The 6,000-nt window shown below is 49.7% G+C and overlaps 1 protein-coding gene across 4 annotated transcripts in view; it reads right to left on the bottom strand.

The window, feature by feature from the left end:
• Nucleotides 1-1,549, bottom strand: part of Ncmap (non-compact myelin associated protein) — a 47,289-nt gene extending 45,740 nt beyond the window's left edge. Inside the window, exon 1 of one of the 4 annotated variants that reach the window (XM_004850596.3) lies at nucleotides 1,477-1,549. The gene's annotated coding sequence lies outside the window, so the exon portion shown is untranslated. The remainder of the gene's footprint in view (nucleotides 1-1,476) is intronic. The other 3 variants (XM_021263073.2, XM_087215558.1, XM_087215559.1) reach the window with 3 other exon arrangements.
• Between the last annotated feature and the right edge of the window lie 4,451 nt (nucleotides 1,550-6,000).

Below are 6,000 nucleotides of genomic sequence, written 5' to 3' on the forward strand. Positions count from 1 at the left end.
GTGCCAGCTGCTTGGCCTGGTGGGGTACAGCCAGGGGGCAAGGCAGGTTTGTGCCCACAGAATCCCCAGCAAGGCACAGATATTAAACAAATAAATAAGCACGAGCAGTTACAGAAAGTACTACACAAAGCCTTGAACTTGGCTTTTCTGGGAATACAGTATCTCTGTCTTAGGTGGATGTTTCTCCCACCTCTGCCTCAGACCTTTGTTTCTCACATATTCCTGCTCACCCCAGAGGTCAGGAACCCCAGCATGGCTGCCCGAACATCATCAGAAAACCAAAGGTGCCTAGCTTTGCCTCAAGAACACAGCTTAAAATAAATAAATAAATAAATAAATAAATAAATAAATAAACAACTAACTAACTAAAACACAGCTTCCTCCAGGGCTGAGGCAGGAGTGACCACAGTCCACATGTGACTGGTCAAAGGGAATTGGATGTTGGTGATGAAACCAAGACACCAGTTTCCCACACAGACTCAGCCTGCTCCTCAAGCCAAGCGCGCCTCACACCTCAGGAGTGGCCCAGCTCCACCCGATGCCACCTCCCTGAGGTCACCTCTCCAGGAACCAGGCACCATGTGGGTGCTGGGGACACCACGGAGATCCAAATGACGTGGACCTTAGGCACAGGCTGGAAGACATTAAGAGCTTGCATTTATTGATTGCCTACTAAACACAGACCCTATCTGACAATCTATTGAGAAACTGCTTCATTTCAGGAGCATATGACAAGATGAAAAAAAGGAAGGGGCTTTGCCCAAGGCTGAGACAGCCCAGACCACAGCGCTGCTTTCCCAGCCCCACTCAAATCCCAGCGCCTCCGAGAAGCCCTCCAGTAATCTTCCGCCCAGACTTCCCCACTTCCTCGATTCCTCTGATTCAGCGTGGTGTCTGACACAGCCTCCTCCTCCCTCGGCTACCCCAGGGCTGGAGCTCTCCCTGCATCTTTCCTCCCTCATTCAGTGCGCACCCCAGAGCTGTTCCCTTGACTTGAATTTGCTGGTCTGAACTGGAACCCTGGGCTCCCCCACCCCCGCGAAGGGGATTTGCACCATACTGAACCTCGGATCCTCACGGGCGGCCTCCGCAAAGGGCAACCCATCAAGGCGCCCATTTCACAGATGAGACAAAGTGTTCTAAGTGGGTCAAAGACCCGCCTACTTCTAGGCTTTTCTTTGGGGAGTTTAGGTCTGTTGATTGCAGAGTGTGTGTGTGTGTGTGTGTGTGTGTGTGTGTGTGTGTGTGTGTGGCTTCTGGATGCCCCAAATATTGCTCTCCCTCCCAATGCGGGCTGACTCCGCGCTGGGCAGGCAAGGTCTGCACCCTTCATGGTCCAAGGCCACGTTGATGGGGAAGATCAGCCTCCCTCTCACCGCCCGCGACTGCCGCCTTCGCGCACAGACGTCTCGCGATTCCTCCCGCAGAGGGACCCCTGGCGCCCACCCAGCTCCGGTCAGAGCCCCCGCCTCCTACCTGCTGGGCAACCACGCTCGGCCTCTCGCCGGCCGCCGCCGCACTCCTGCTCGGCGTCCGCCGCCGCCCACGCTGCCCTCCGGGGACCCGCCCCGCCCCGCCCGCGCAGGTGATCCCGAGCCCCGCGGCCAGCTGGAGCGGCGGCGCCTCCCCGCGGTGTCCCGCTCCCTCCGGCCGGGCTTTTGGGAACTCAGATTCCGGTACCGTTGGCGACGGGTGCACCAGCCACAGCTCCTCAGAGGACGGAAGCGGAGGCAGGGACCGAGCCCACAGATAGGAGGTGTGATGGGAAAATGAGGTGTGTGCTCAGATTTTAGAAAATTATTACAGCAAAAGACACATTGCCATTAATCTCCCTCAGAATCCTCCCTCTCCCTTGAAACACTTATCCCATCGTTCTTGCCACTTTGTGAAGCAGTTCTGGAAGTCTTTTCTTATATCTCTAGTTGCTCTGCCCTGGCTGCTTCAGTGTCTAACTCCATTCAAAACATTTACTTTTCGTGGTCATTTTGACTTTGAGGAAGAGCCAGAAGTTACACGGTGCTAGATTCTGAGAATAACGCGGATAAGGATACGCCATAATGTTTTTTGTTTGTTTGTTTTTTTGGGGGGTACTGGGGATTGAACTTGGGTCATTGTGCTTACGGGGCAAGCGGCAGAACCACTGAGCTAAATCCTGGGCGCCATAATATTTTTTTACGAACCTGCCTTTTGGTTAGATGACACTCAGAAGCAGCATTCACTGTAAATTTTTTTTTAAATTATTATTATTTTTTGCATCACCTGGGATCGGACTCAGGACCTTGTGCTTGCAAGGCAGGCACAGCACCACTGAGCTAGATCCCCAACCCTCATTCACTGTATTTTTGATCACGCCTCTTAAAGACATGAAAGAGGACTTCCAGAACTGCTTCAGAGAGAGTGCCAAGAGGGAGGGGATGTGTTGGAAGCGAGACAGGGCTGTTTGGAGGAGAATTAATGGCGCTGTGTCTTTTACTGTAATAATTCTTGAGCATTTAAACATTCCCTGTGTTTTTTGTTCACCCCTTGCTTGTACACAAATGTGAATTCTCAAAACCTGTGTATGTGTCTGGAAAGTAGGGTGTGACTTCCACTGAAGGGCTTGGAGACAGGATGGGATTTAGACAATCACAGACCAGGAAGAACTGAGCAATGGCAGCTGGCAAGTGTCAAAACTCCGACCACCCAGACTCAGGTGCCTCTCTCTGGTAGACGATCTGGTGTTTTGTTGTCTCCCAGGTGCCAGAACTCTCTCTCTCAAAGAGTATTTATAGAAGAGAGAGTAGATCTCAAGGGAATCTTACCCCCCTTTTTGTGCAAACAGGGAAACTGAGGCTCTAGAAGCAGAGGTGAGTTGCCCAAAGTCCATAGCATGTAAGTGATAGACCAGGAGTACCCCCACGCTCCCTTCCTCTTTCCAGATTATGTCCAGGGGGTGATTGGTTGTGGACTGAGTGCCTGTGAGGTGTGTAGAGTAGCCAGGGTTTGCTGTGTTGTCATAGGGAACGCCAAGGAGGCCTTAATTAACACTACCAATGAGAAGTGCAATTCTTTAATTCTTCATGTTCACCAAAGACAGGAAATGCGATCCTCAGCAGCGGTAGCCCCCTGTGGTGGGGAACAAGCCTGGCTACATGGAGGATCTGGGAAAGATGGGGAGAATCACAGGGAGACTGCCCTGAGCCTGAGGTCCTGTTCCAAAGAACTACTTAGGGTGCTATGGGGCCACTTTGGGATGAATCCAGAAGCTCTTTTTGGAAAGTGCTCAACAATCCCATGGTCTTAGGTTCAAATCCTATCTCCAAAGCTTACTAATCACAAGGTAGAACAGTTTAAAACCTCTGCAAGACTCATTCTTGTTCTGTAAAGTGAAAATGACATACTGTGCTCACCTCAGGATAGTTTCTGAGGACTAGAGATGAGAGCTTGTGCATGCTGGGTAAGTTGGAGACTCAACATGCTGTGTGATACCTGCTGGGGAGGGAGCACACTGACATACTGGGGTCCCCGGAGTCTCTGACAAGGTCCTCCGCTGAGAAGTTTGGTGATCCTTCTGTCTTCGACCCCACCTCCTCCTTCCTCCCTGACCCTACCACTCAGCTGAGGACATCTCTGCTACAATGGCCTCTGGCACCTGGACCAAAGGACTTGGGCCAGTGCCCTTCCCATTCCCAGGCCATCCCCAGAGCCAGGGCCAGATGTCCAGGGAGCTGGGCATTGGCGATGTGCATGTCACCTCCAGCTGTTCATTCATTGAGCTCTGTGGAACGTCCGCTGAAGGTCAGGCACTTGGAAAGGCAGGTCAGAGTCCACGATGCCCTTCCCTGCCCTGTGGGCCTCATGTTGGGGGGATCCAGGGACCAGTGATCCCCAGTCAGAGATGGTAACATGGAAGAAAGTTCATCTGCAGGAATTTCTGTGAAGGAACTAATACCATGCAGTCATCAATCATTATGGGGGGCCTGGGGCACCTTCAGAAAGAGGGTTAGGGATAAACAGCATCTGCGAGGAGAAGACAGTGAGCTGGGCCAGGGGGATAGTCAGGTGCGGGGTGCAAAGGCCGAAAGGCTGTGTGTCAACTGGAGCAGAGGGCTGAGAGAAGAGTGCACAGGATGGCAGGGGTCAGATGCTGGGAGGTTTTGCAGGCCAGAGCGAGGAATTGAGATTTTGTTCCCAGGACTGTGGGAAGCCATAGGAGGGGGCAGAGAAAGGCGGCAGCTCTGGCCTGAGGTTTAGCAGAGCACTGTGGCTGGCTGAGAAGCAATCGAGGGGGCCGAGGTGGGGGGTGACACGAACACATGTGTCTGTGGGAGTTGGAGAGGAGAGGATAGGTTTGGGATATGTTCTGGAGGAAGGGTAGATAGCTGCTGCTGACAGGGGAGGTTCAAAGAAGGTCCTGGGGTAGTTCCGTTGCTGATGAGTCACTTCATGCCCTGAGCATTGGAGGCTTCTGTTACTAGAACAGCGACCCTCCTGGTCCAGGGGGAGGCAGCTCGGGGACCTCCTAGTGTCCGTGGGCCTTTCACCAGGAAGGCTGAGCCTGAGACACAGGGATTGTTCCCAGGTCTTGTGCATGACATAGACAATCTGAACATGTGCACGATTCCAAAGGACAGAGCATGGCCAAGTTTATTGTGTCTCACTACCAAGGTGCCAGACACACAAAATGTTCAGGAGTTCCCAGCATGTGGAGCCGCATAGGTAAACAGAATGGAAATAAACATGCAGACTCTTACAACTAGAAATGTGTGCCTGAGTACTGATGAAGGTTGAGGGAAATCTGGTGGCATGTAAATAAAGTGTGGGGATTTTCCTTGTTCTCTTTCCTATAAAGATGATGTTCATTGGAAGACAGTTTTGTAAGTCAGTGAAAACTGTTTGCAAAATTACCAGCAAACCACCTGTTTCAGAGGTACCATAAGGATTCTATGTGCTAGGATATTTAAAAGTAGGAAAGGAAGGCAGGAGGATCACAAGTTTGAGGCCAGCCTCGACAACTTAGTGAGACCTTATCTCTAAAAATAAAAAGAGCTGGGGATGTAGCTGAGCTAGTTGAGGGCTTGCCTTGCTTGCACAAAGCCCTGGATTCCATCGCTAGCACCACACATGCAAGATGCTAAATGGATTTTTACATTTGAACTGTCTGAGGCATATATTTTGAAAATTATCTGTTTAAAATGTATAATTCCTAGACAAATAAATTTTAGTTTTTGTAATACTTTGGAAATTTCATTAATTAGGCTAAAATAATATAACTAATTTTCAACATTAAGAGATTTGAAAAAATTTGAACTACCCCAGGACCTTTTCAGAAATCCTTACTACCCAGAATAACAAGGAACTTTAAGAATGTGGCACTGTACTGAAAGAAAACATTAGTAACCCTTTTCTCCTATTTATGGTTATAGTTTTATTTACCTAAATGTCTCATAATTCCTAAGGTGATGGTGATAACCATTGAATTGGCCATATTTTGTATCAGTGCTGTCAATTTGCTGCTCCCTCTAGAAAAAGTGCTTTCCTACATTAATGAGGCCAGAGCCTCAGGAGCAGTTATCTTGGTACAGTTAAGGGGCCTCTTCCCATACCCTAAGTGTCCATGGTCCCCATCATCCTGGAGAAAGAAATTGCTGCAGCCTGAGGAACATGGAGTGTTACCCTTCATTCTACATAAGGGAATGTATTTATGGATGAAGTGCGTTTGGCGGATGAGTGAATGTAATATTCTTTGAATTAGTAAACGGTACATCTATGCTGAGGCAAGAGGATCACAAGTTCAAGGCTAGCCTGGGCTACGTAGTGAGATCAAGGCCAGCGAGGTCCTGTCTCAAAAAACCAAAAGCAAACAAAACAGTACATCTCTACTAAAGAAAAGAAAAGAGGGGTGTGGGACGTGACTCAATGGTAAAGCATTTGTCTAGTATGGACAAGGCCCTGGGTTCAATCCCTAGCACCACACAAAAAAAAAGGATGAAAGAAAGAGTAAATTGCCATTTCCACGTG

This window comes from Heterocephalus glaber, unplaced genomic scaffold, assembly GCF_053883595.1.
Source record: "Heterocephalus glaber isolate CG9 unplaced genomic scaffold, H.glaber_assembly_v1.0 deba00001452, whole genome shotgun sequence".
In the NCBI taxonomy this organism is placed as follows: Eukaryota; Metazoa; Chordata; class Mammalia; order Rodentia; family Bathyergidae; genus Heterocephalus; species Heterocephalus glaber.